General features: G+C 40.1%; 1 protein-coding gene across 7 annotated transcripts in view; it reads right to left on the reverse strand.

The window, feature by feature from the left end:
• Positions 1–13144, reverse strand: part of ST3GAL3 (ST3 beta-galactoside alpha-2,3-sialyltransferase 3) — a 210938-nt gene that overhangs the window by 165254 nt on the left and 32540 nt on the right. The gene's annotated exons all lie outside the window — the stretch shown is intronic.

Raw genomic sequence — 13144 nt, forward strand, 5'->3', positions numbered from 1 at the left:
ATTTTTAACATGCTCCGAGCATGCCAATTTTCTTTATTCTGCGATGAATGAACTGAATGAAATTATCTGTTGGCCTGCGCCAGCTGGCAAATGCTTCAGAAGGATATTACATTGCTATTGTCTTCAGCAGCGCCCAAACAATCGTTTGGTAGCAGGAAGGGCTGCTATGTTTTGCTCATTAGATCAGTATTTATTTGGACGTACTACATAACTGCGCAGTGCCACGACCAACGAAACTCTCGGCATGAGGACAACATGGTGCTTCACTCCAGGCATCCAGTATGTGTAGCTCCTCGGTGTCGAACACAGCTCCTTATTCCAAGGGATGGCCAACAGCACCGGACTCTTAGGTTGTTCTTTCCAGAAGAGATGGACAAACAGTCCCCAAATGCAGAAGAGAAGGGAAGATCAAGGTGAAGCACAAGTTCAATGAAAATACACTTAGCTTTGAGGACCACAGCTGTAGAGAAGATACAAATCTACCACAAAGTCACAAACAGCCCAAAATGTACTCATAATGCTGTTATCCGAGAGGTTTTTCTCTCGACAGAGAGAAATTCTTTAATTAATCCTAAATAGATTCTCAGTATTTTAAGAAGCTCATGTCCTCCTAAGTCAAGTCTCAGCGTTTGGTTTCAATTATTATTGTAGCACTAACACAGTCATACACCCAAATTCCACAGCGGAACCTGCAATAAATTACAAAACAGTAAAATTTCCCTCTTCTAAGCTTACAATCCACGTGCAAGACAGAAAATGGATATCGGCAGTTGGGGAACTACACAGGAACAGATGGGAAAACATGGGTCAATAAGGTAGTACCACCTCAGTACAAGAACGTTTTCCTGAGCACCACTGGTGGTACCAGTCTTTAATTAAAACAATATGAAGCAAAACCATATCAGGTTTCTGAAGAAAAGATTCACTCTCTTCAGCAGGAAAAACAGCATTTGTGCACTCAAATGTAAAGCCCTTGCTTTAGGTTCAGGATATACATTATCTTCTGAATGTATATCACCACCTAATGCTTCAAAATTATGATTTGCAGATATTTATTTCAAAAAGTTGTTTCCTAGATAATCTTAGTAACAACACTGCAGCTGTCTTCGCAATTAAAATTAACAGCGAACTCGTACCATTGGATACATCAGGGAACACAGGGGAAATTGTATTTAGGCTCACCTGTGTATCATAATGGTAAATCTCATTACTGTGTGTGGAATGCATCTAATAAACATTAGCGTTGTCATTATTTAGTTCAAAAAAGAATACTGGACAGGAGGGTAACAGATGACAACTAGATTTTTATTATTATTTTTGTTAAAATTAATTAAAGCACCTATTGACACTCATTTGTACATAAAACCCTGAAAATACTCCACTATATCATTTGCAAGCTAAGACCCAACATGATATTTTGGTGAAGCAACGCAGATGTAAGGAAAAATAAATCAGCCAATGCTCTCTGGCTGCTTTCAATCACACTTCAAAAGGTGCAAATTATTCTAAAAAATACTTTTAACCTAATAATATTTACTTATTTCAAGCATTAGAAAAATGTAAATAGCGTACTCCCTTCAGTTTTCTTGGTTAGTGCTCACACATGGAATTTTCACATAGCTTTTGGAATACCAAACCATTCCCACATCAAAAAACCCTCAAAACTTCCAAACATTATTGCTCTTTACTACATACTAGCAGCTTGAAACTATGAAGAAGGAAAATATCCTTAAATCTGTCCTTAGGGGAAAAAAAGGTTCCGTTTCAAACTAAGGATAAATGTGCTAAAATTTCTTGATTAGGTTATTGCACAGCACTGACACAAGGAAAATGAATTCTGTATTGTCACAGTGCAAACAAAATATATATATTGAAATCTCAGATAGTACATAATACAAAGTATTCGTAATTAAATTGCTTTACTCCTGTAGTATTTTTATTAAATATAGACATGGGCTTTTAACCTTAACAAAACACAGTCTAAGAACTGTATTAGTGACCGTGTCTTAAGTTTAGACGTACTCACACAACTGTCAGAGCGCTCTGGAAGGCTGCTGCACATTATCTTTATTTATGCAAAACAAAGATACCTCTTTGCAATTAATGACAATCAGGACAACAACTATTTTAATAGCCTGCTCGTGATTTCATGCTTACTGGAGGTATTTTTTCCCTCCCACTCCCTGGGATGGAAAAAACTTTTTCAGTCTGTTGGCTTTTCTGAGCTCTCAGAAACCGCCCCTTCCTCAAAAGCAGCAATATAAATACTTTCATCAGGAAACTCACATTCTTGAGTTTGTTTGCAAATGATCTACTACTAATGCTATTAAGCCAGTGGTTAAAAGCCTCCTAAAATCTTAAAGTACACAACATTTGGCCCAGCTGCCAGAATAACTGCCAAGTTCATATCTGCAGCGTTACAGTGACACTTCTCATCTCTCTCGTGTTTGACCAGAACAGAAACAAATGATAGGAAGGAGTGAGGCATAAGGAAAGCGTACGAGCATAAACCAGCTCCTGAATACAAGTGCTTTATAGGCATCTGCTCAAGAAAATGGCAATGTTCTACTTTCCTTTGAGTTACAAGGACCCTGACATCATTAACATATTCATATTAACAATATATTCATATTAACATGAAAGGTGACACTGAACAGAAAGCCTGCTGGATCCATTTTATCACTCATGGGGTTTTTTTGCTGTTTAGAGCCAGAGGAAGATGGGAGATTTTTGTTTGTTTTTTAACAGCATCACAACAACTGATTCCAAAATGTGAAGAGGTTTCCGGCCCATCAAATCCTAAAACTCATTAAGTTCCCAAAACATGCGCTAAAACTTGGATTTGAGAGGTCTTATGATTTTATAGGTAGTACATAGAGGCAGAAAGTTGGAACTGGATGATCTTTAACATCCCTTTCAACCCAAACCATTCTAGGAGAGATACTAAACATATGTACATGCCCTTTCAAAGCCAAATGTCTTGAAGAGCAGCTTACATGCCTTCAGTTTGCCTTTACCCGCCAGCCACGCTCACTGGTCCTACAAAGGGCATTACGTCTATCTATGCAAAAGCCTTTCATTGTCCTAAACCAAACAAACACCGACACACACAAACCTGAAATAAAGATGTGCCAGACATCATCTGTGCATCCTAGTATGCTAAAATCAAATGCTATTCTTTTCCCAGAGTATCTGCTTGGCTATTGAAGCTCAGAAAAAAACACAAACAAAACACCCTCTGCCCAAAACACCAAAATCACAGTAACTTTCAACATATAAATTCTCATTTCCTATTATTGTCTTTTACAGAGTGTTTCATTTGAAGAAAAAAAAATATTGGTTCATGGAAACACAAGAAAAATAACCAGAGATGGACTAAATACTGTTAGTAGCGCTTCATTTCCACCTGCATAAATTGCTAGACAGTGAAAAACTTACACAGATTGCAGAAGTTGATCATCACAGAACCAGCCCCTTCTAAATACAGCTAGAGATGATCTATTATAATACCACGAAACCCTTTAAATGAGAAACAAGCCAGTGAAAAAACAAACTTCAAGGCACCCAGAAGGTTAAATACTAAGAATCATTGGTTCCAGTCTAGGATCGATGGAATTAAACTGCTGAGCACCTAGCTAAACTGATTCACAAAGAAAGCAAGCCTTCTTTAAAAACATAACTCACACTGTAGTTGGAAGTCAGCAGTAGCTAAAGCAGAACCGAGCTGCCACTGCCCCAGGGGGTTTATCAAGACTAAAAAAAACGAGGCCAGTCTTACCTCTAGCTATAAGAACATTTACTGTCCAAGAAAAAATCATATTGAAAAGATCCTTGTCTGTCAGAAGTGAAGCTTACAGTGACAGAAAGCTCATGTGCAAAACAGAAATAAGCAGCAAATGACCAGAGAATTGGCATGCAAATATCTGTGAGACCAGGCTCATGGGCTATACTGCATCTGAAAACCCTGGGGGACCCGATTTGGGAAAGCCACAAAGCGTCTTGCACTGTTTGCAATATGCGAACATAACAGATAACATCATCATCACCACCACCATTATTATTGTTAGATGGAACAACACCGAAGGAATGAAACTAAAATACGTTTAAGTTCAGGGAGCTAATTATTGATGCAACTCCTTTTGTTTGGTTACGTGCATTCACATACATTTTTCATCACATTTTTCTAAAAGAAACACCAGAAATCATGGAATCATAGAATAGTTTGGTTGGAACGGACTTTAAAGATCATTTCGTTCTAACTCCCAAATGTTAAGGTCTGAACGATCCGATTTGCCACAAAGCAATGATCTATGTTGTTCAGTCACACCTCTGAAAGACCCACAGTGGCTTTGCTCTTTAGAGTGGCCACACAGACTTTCAGACAAACAAAACAAGATGCAACAAATAAAACCACACCCAAAACAGAAAGCAAAAATCACCCCATATCAATAGGCTGCTTTAATCAAAACACCAAGGCAAGGGAGCAGCTTGCTTAAGAACAGTAATGTAGCATCCAGCAGTACCAGCATCACTGAAACAAACATCAAATGGCTTTGAAGAAGTTCGTGTTAATCTGCCAACTCTCCGTCACCAGTAGCTGGAACTGCAGAAATTCAGAGCTGCCAAGAGCAACTCCCGTTCTTAAATTAATTCAGTTTCCACAAAGAAAACCCACTGTACGCTCAGAAAGACAAACTGTCCTCAATGCTCCACAACAGACCTCGTTCCTTATTAGCATTTCCAGCCACCTGCTGAAGTCTGTTCCCAGCCAGGGTTTCATAGGCTCACTGGGATTCACAAATTTTAGAGTTTTGCCATTTCTGGATTACTCCACTCGCAGAGCTCCTTATAAAAGGCAACAGTCACTTTATTAACCTGACTCTAAAACAGCTGCCTCATCCAACACAACTTCATTTGACTGGCAAAAAAAAAACCCAACAGCTTGATGTTGGCAGATCTGGGATCAATTCAGGAATGGAAAATGGTCTCTCCTTATTTTGTGACAACTCATCAACATAGGCAACTTTTTGGCCACAAGTTTGACTGTGAAAATGCCTGCACAACTGAACAGATGATAGGGAAAGGGAGGAGAGGATTAAGTGAAGGGGTACAACTAAGAGCAGGGCATTCTGTGAACAAAGAATATTGCAGAAGCCCGAGACACCGGTTCACAAAACACAAAGGGCTGCTGCTCATTCAAAGGAAACAAACCCCACGTCTCTAAATGGCTTACGCCGTTGGTTTTATACTCAGGGTTTGGGTGTGGGGGACAGGGTTCTTTCGGCTTTATGAGGTTTTAAAGCTTTAATAGAAGAACATCTTTCTCAGGGTGAATAACCTTGACATTCTTTCTAAGCCACGCTAAAACAAACATGCCTACTAATTCTCCCAAACTAAATCAAGGAACAGCAACACTAACCATAATAGATGCTATTCAACTCGATACACAAACCCAATCACCTCGAGGCCAAGGACTCCATATGGAGAAATGTGAGCCAAAGGCAGGACTTGGGGCCAAGTTCAAAATTACACATATGGAAGAGAACTGCAACCACCTTAAGATCCTCGCTGCATTCGAGCAGGCAGTTATCACCAGCTCCAGACCCACAGACACTGGGAGGAGGAAATGAGATTTATCAGTTGCACTTTCCCACAGCTGGTTTTAATTAAGCTAATTTGGTGGTAGTGACTAACAGCAAGCAGAGCCCTCTCATATCAATTTGCAAGTATTTTTGCCAGCACTTCACCGTCTGTGCTGACTGGATACTAACTCGGATGTTATTCAGCAATTCTGCCTGAGGTTAAGCATTTAAGAGCGGTGGATCCGCTCCCCTTAAATATTCACTGGTACAGCCACTGCTTGCAGGTAACCAAGTGTGAGGAGAAGATGCAGAACTTGAAGAAAACCACTCTTAAAGAGTCACTTGGATCACCTGTCAGAATGCCGTTATACCTTGGCCATACCCACGCTACATGAAAGTCATTAATGATATTGAATAGATTTTGAAGCTGTAAGGAACAGAGCAGTCTATATAATTCCTGGGCTAGTTATTCCTAGCTCTTCTAGGCCAGTTTTTGTTTTGTAGATAGATACAGGATAGGATAGTTTTGCCATAAAGAAATGCTTTGGATTACACCATGATCTCAGAACAATCCAGGGCATGGCCAGACCGTGCACATTTAAGGCCCATTTCCAGACACACGTAAAGGGATGGAAATAGGTCAAGCAGAGGAGTCATTGACATCTAACTAAATGGAAGTTTATCCAAGGTAAATCTGTATACAGCAGTTGGAATCAGAGAGACTAATAGAATCACTACCAGCATCGGTATCTAAGACTGATAAGATGCACATAAGGAACAGATACATCAGTGAATATAAGTTAAGAACAAAAGAAAGCACAGCCCTCTGCAGGAACATGCACTTACCCAGACCTGACCTGTCTGGTTCATCCATAGTATCAAGTTCAGATACAGAAAATCTCTAGTTCGGACTAAAACCTGCAACCTAGCCAGCCCACCAGAAACGCAGGCTGAGGTATTAACATTACTGATGTTCACACCAGGGAAGTCACAGAACCAAGCCTTAAGTCACAACTAAGGAAAAGGAAACAAGTCAACTTGCAGTATCCTAAGTCTGGGCTTCAGGAGAGGAGAATTTAGCCTATTAAGGAACCTGCTTCAGAGAAACCAACAGGATATAGGCCTGGAGAGAGGAGAGGCGCAGGAAAACTGGTTGATTTTGAAGGACGACCTCCTCCAAGCTCTAGAATACTCTAGCCCAATGTGCAGGAAATCAAGCAAAGGCACCAGGAGACCTGCATGGATGAATAAGCAGCTTCTGACAAACATAGAATGCACACAAGAAGTGAGAGCAGGGTCAAATGAGATAGGATGAATATAGAAACACTACCTTAAGGGTGCAAAGACAGGCTTTAGAAGGTCAAAGCCTTGCTGGAGTTGAAAATGGTGAGAGAGACAAAGTGTTTCTACAGGTAAATTAGCAGCAAAAGGAAGAATAGGGAAAAAGTGAGCCTCCTGTTGACAAAAAGTATGGAAAAGGCCTGGAGAAACGGGCGGACAGATCTTCTGAAGTTCAGTAAAGGGAAATGCAAAGTCTTGCTCCTGGGGAAGAATAACTGCTGTACAGTCTGGGTGCCAAACTACTGGAAAACAGCTTTGCCAAGAAGGACCTGTGAATCCTGGTGGAAGCAGCTGAACTGAGCCAGCAAAGCGCCCTTGCGGCAACAGCAGCCAAGAGCATCCCAGGCTGCGGCGGGCAGAGGGCTGCCAGCAGGGCGAGGGAGCGGATCCTTCCCCTCTGCTCAGCACTGAGGAGGCACTGCTGGAGCAGTCCATTCTGGGCTCCCACTGCAAGAGAGACACGGACATGTTGGAGCAAGTCCAATGAACTAAGATGATTAAGGGATTGGAGCATCTGTCATATGAGAGGCTGAGAGAGCTGGGATTGTTCAGCTTTGAGCTGAGAAGGCTCAGGAGGATCTTAGTAATGTAACCTGATGGGAAGGAATAAAGGCAGAGACAACTCTTCTCACAGGTGCCCAGTGAAAGGACAAGAGGCAATGAGAACAAACCAAAAAGCAGGAAATTATATTTAAATATGAGGAAAAAAATTACCAAGAGGGTGAAAGATGATGTCTGGAGGCGCTTTCTGTTCTCAACTATTTTGTGATTCCTTGGAACACCCTTGTTTTAAAGGAGCATTGCTCTCAGGATTTTAGTGCAAGTACATCCACTCACATAAGACTAACTCAGAAAAAATTAAATGCAGAGGAGTTAACTGCAAAAAAGACAAACCATCCAGTCTGCCAGTAATGCTATGCTAGGCAAGAAGTCTTAACAAGTTTCAAAGTGAGTACTGAATTTATACCAAGTTGAGCACAGGATAAATCTAATAACTATAAGGTTAGGGTTCACTTACAAAGAATTTCCTTCCCTGGATAATGAAAAATATTGTTACAGCTCTCATTTGAGTTCAAGAGTGAAAATCCAAGAATGATCCTGTTGAGGTCATGACTATTACCCATAATAAACTGTTCTTTACTACTAGCTTTCACAACAGGAGCAGCCACTTTAACACAGCAGTGTGCAAACTGGAGCATCCAGGCCAGGAGTTACTTGAGTCACCACACAGGATCCAGGCGATTACTCAATATATTCAACGTGACTAACGTGTCCCGCTGTGACAACTTCCCCCATTAAATCTCACCCATCAGAAGACTCCAAGCAGATGGATTATTATTGCCCCATATTCTGCTAGTGAATACCTGAACAGTGATGCCACAGAAGGCACAGCTTCGCAACACAGCCCCAAACTAACAGCTCTCGAGCACGGTCCTCCATGCTTCCTTTGAGCCCCCACAAGGACTCTCCTGGTTGGAAGGTCAAACTGGCAACATGTCTTTCTCTCCTGGTCTGCTGCTATTTTAGAGTAGCTGGGAATTTTTTGCCACGCAGTCAGCAGAACAGAAAAAGCTGGCTCAAGGTGAGCAGTAGAAACATGGGTAGAAGCTCAAAGAACAAGTGGTGTTTCAAAACACATTAATAACCTGTGTTAGCACTGTTTCCTGCAGCCAAAGCCCAAACGCACACTAATACCTCTCAATCTACTCCTTCTCCACCCCAGCTCAACCCCTGCCACCCATCTCTCTTCTGTCTTCTGCTCCCAAGCAACTCCACCACCAAAAGCTACCCTACCATCCCAGAAACATGAAAAAGAATGTGAAAAACAGGTTAGGGAAAAAGTTAGCAGTTCTTATGAAATTTCTAACTTTGTAACTGGACTAATGAATAAATTTCTTCCAAGTTTGCCCATAATGGGTCTTTCACCAATAAAATCCCACTGTAATATTAGTAATATCATCAATGTGGACAAACCATAATAAAAGACAGACTCAGCAGCTGAAGGACCTGGGGCTTTGGTGAGTTTGATATTGTATACACAACAGGTTTTATTGGTCTTGATAACTCACCTTCTACCTACGGGAGGCGTTCTCGTACATTATAACCTAAATAATTTTGCCAAGCAGAAAACTTCACTCAAAAGCAGCATTTTTTTGCCAGCACAACAACAAAAAACCCCATATTAGCATTTCCAACAGCAAAAGTATGTTACAGTACAGTTAGAATATGGCAGTGACCAAACTGAAGTTGTCTCGCTCCCATAAGGATTATCAATTCCAAACTCAAATTAACACCAACCTCAAGATGTATTTACACAGTACTTTGGCAGCAAAGCAAAATTTAGGAATTTTTCACACCCTGTGTGGACCAGCACGTCACTGTAACTCCGCGTGGCACAGCCGTGCCGAGACAAGTGGCTCACAGGGCAGCAGGAGGATGTAAAACAGATCACAGAAAAAATACAGGACAAAACCCACCAAAAATCCTTCTCAAAAAACGCTATTATGCAGTTACTTACAGACTATTTGCCACCAAAATCAACACACAATGTAACTATACCCCCTCAGAAACTCAGCTTTGGAAAGCACGGGGCCTTTCCACAAGACTGAAATGATCCCTGGCAAAGCAGTAACATTCCTTAAAAGCAGGTCTTAAATAACTGCACACCTGTCGACACTCAAATAAAACACAACTCTGGTGAGCTGTGGCCAGAGACTACACAAGAATGTGGCAAATAAAACAGAGGAGGAGAGATTGTGGTAAAGCTGTCCAGCAAAAAAAAGTGGAATAATTGCAGATTTGTCCCCAAATCATTACTGTTCTTTTTTATACTTTATCTACAGAAGAAAAACTGTCTGGAAAGCTGTCCAGCATAATCACTGCCTCAATCTAGAACATGGAAGGAACAGTCTATCCACAACACAGAGAAAAACAAGCTCTATCAGAAGCCACATCGTTGAAGAACTTTTTGTGACAGCAAAAATAATGAGAAAACATTTGCGCTTAATTAGGGGATTGTCCACAAAACTACTTAACAAACCCATAAACGGACGGGCTGAAGACGAGACGGCAACCCATGTTATTACATATGTAATAACATGACAACGGTTCCAGTGACCAATACATTAGGAGCAAAAACATCCAAGCTCCATGTGAAAAAACTCCTCTTTTATCTTACACCAACAGTACCCTCTACTGTTATAAAGCAGCATAGCGTAAGATGAAGCCCAGTCCTGGCCGTTAGACTCGATTCATCAAGAACATCCACCCAGCTTCACTATTTAAGTGCCCAGTTTTCTGTAATGATGTTCCAAGTTTCTTGCTTTCCCACTACAAAGCCAGGATTTGGGTTGGTTACAAAGTTATCTTTTCCCAAGATATCTTTCTGTGATTGGAAAATTACACTTTTAGCCTCAAAAAGAATATTAAAACGTAAAAAAAAAAAAATTAAAAAAAAAAAAAAAGGGAAAACAGTCCCAGTCAACACCACAGTAATATTTTCTGGATTATTTCTATAAAGCCAGAAGTGGATTTCAGAATTTAAAATCAGTGCATCATCCAATAGGTACACATCATATCCAAATATTCTATCAGAAGGTTCTCCAAAAAGCAACTTGAAGGCTATGTTGCATCTGCAAGTGGTCCCAGGGTAATGACACAGGCAGATTCCTCTGCTTCTGGAAGAAGGACCATCACATCACAGATTCAGCATAGCAAGAGCAGAAACAAGGAGTTCACGCAGAGAGTCCTTTAGCAAGGGGAGGGAGAGTAAGAACAGATTATATGAGCACTATAGAGCAAATAATTCTCCTAAGCTTGATTTGAAGCACTGTCATATTCATTGCAATGCCTGTATGGACAAGTAGCAAAGAGGAAAAGGCATACAAGAGCAAGGAAAGCTCTAATTAGATTTTGTGTTTAAGGTTACCATCCCAAAATTGAACTGTCAATGAATACACTGAATTTTAGTCCAGAACTATACACCACTTGTCTTCAGAAAAATATAAGAACCCTCAGTACAGAGAAGAAACCAAGTCGTACAATTTGCAACAGAAAGGAACTCTATCCTGTTCTAGAAAGCACATCAGGGCAGGGATACATGTGACAGAAAAGGTCTACAGAGCTTGAAACTCAAAGAAACCTAACAAAGCATGTTGTCCATCATGATATTGGCAACAAGACCCTTCCACCCAGTTCAGTGCCTTTTCCTGAAGGGAGGGAAGACAGCAGTGAATCGCCTTTGACCAAAGGACACAACTTCTAAACTTCAAAGACGGTTTCATGTCTTTCCACCAGAGCAGACTCAGAACCATGTTTTTATATGTTCCAAGGCAACAGCACCAAGACATCCAAGTATATGGCAAGTATACAAATATTTGAATCTTGGCAAGAGAACAAAATGCTTCCAAGTGGACATAAACGTATTACAATGAGTTACGGTGAATGACAAGCTGATCTGAAAGAGCACCACAATACTGAAACCCCAACATCTTTGCACTGAAAAGTATGAACTACAGCATAACTGCGAGCCACATTTTCCTACTCCGCTCAGATAGAGCCTCCAAAGAAATATATTCTGGAGTATCGCACTCCAAGAAACATATGCACGAGTTGTAGAGTCTTTAGAAGTAAGAACGATCAGATGCCAAAAAAAATTCTCCACTAGAAAGATTAAATATCCCAAATCTGAAGAAAATAATACTGAAAGAAGCCTATCAACTAATCTAGAATACAAAAAACACGTGTTGAAGGAGGACAAGAGGAAAAAGAAAAGAGGGAAGGAGGATCAGAAAAGCTTGCAATCGACTTGATTGTGGTCAAAGTGATTTAGAGTAGACATCAGGAAAACTCTGTCACCAGGGAAGAATAATTCAATGCAGGGATAGATTGTCCAAGTTTCCATAATTAGATTTTATAGAGTACTTCTGACAGATGTTGGCATAATATGATGTTAAAAATATTGTTTCTAAAGGCCTGGAGAAAGACCTCCTGCCATTCTTTCCAAGGTTATTTTCTACAGTTTCCTATGAAGGAAAACATTTTGAGTGGCCATTGTTAAAAACATAACTTCTAGAATGAATAGCAATATTTAAGATTAGATAATCAAGAAAATAAACAATACTAGAAATGAACTACATTGATCTACGTTAAAAAAAAACAAGAAACACAGGACAATCAGTTAACAATTTAAATATTTACTCAAGTAAGTAACTGAACAGTTATACAACAGGAAACTGTTGTGTAGTTTGAGTTCACTCCCCGTTGGTTTTATAGCCAGTGAGAGAGCTGGGCTGAAACACAGAGTGCCAGGAATACAAAAGTGCAAGACAGTAGCACTGAGATACATAACATAAACATGAAAATGATTGAAATTTTAGCAGTTAAAAATAAATGCGAATTATTTTCTTAAAACTTAAGTACATATTTTGGAACTTAACACCATCCGTTCCTTACCTACAGATTGATTGTTCAGGAGTGTTATTCTCCCATCTTTCTGCTATTAGTGTTTTTTAAAAAATATATATAAAATTAAGTTTCACCTCTTTTTATCATCAGGACAGCAATAAGGCCATTATTTTTCTAAACAGCCCAAGTCCCAAGAAGGTTACAATCGAGCAACATAAGTTCTTACTCAGTAAAACCGACCAGCACTCATCTAGAAATCTGAGACACTTTCAAGCCTGTCCTTTAAGAGAAGCCAAAAGCCTTTGCCTTGATGGAGGACCAACATAAGGGAAAGAGAAATTAAAAATTATTAACTTGGATTTGCTCCTATCTTCAAAATGAAAATCCTAACATAAAAACGCCCCCATGTGTTTATAATCCTGTGTGAGAACAGAGCATCCAACACAAAATTGCAAGGGATTTACACCCCACGTGACAGCAAATAACTGTGTTTCCCCAAACATTTTATGGGACCAGACATTCCAGAGATGAGGCTTCACACTGCACAGAATGTAGGAAGGGAACCACCCAGCAATCAACGCAAAATAAAGCCTTCTGGAAACATTCATCCCTACAGCTCCCACTGGACACGGGCACAGGAAATACCACAAATAATGCTTTTTAATTAAAATGTTTTATAAAGCGTACACAGGCACATGCAAGGAGGGACTGATAAAAGTTATTTTAAGAGCAAATAGCTTAGAAGAGGAACATGCTCACTTCTCAACTGTGACTGGAAGAAAAGACATTATGGTATCTGTCATTGATTATTCACT

This window comes from Cuculus canorus, chromosome 8, assembly GCF_017976375.1.
Source record: "Cuculus canorus isolate bCucCan1 chromosome 8, bCucCan1.pri, whole genome shotgun sequence".
NCBI classification, from domain to species: domain Eukaryota; kingdom Metazoa; phylum Chordata; class Aves; order Cuculiformes; family Cuculidae; genus Cuculus; species Cuculus canorus.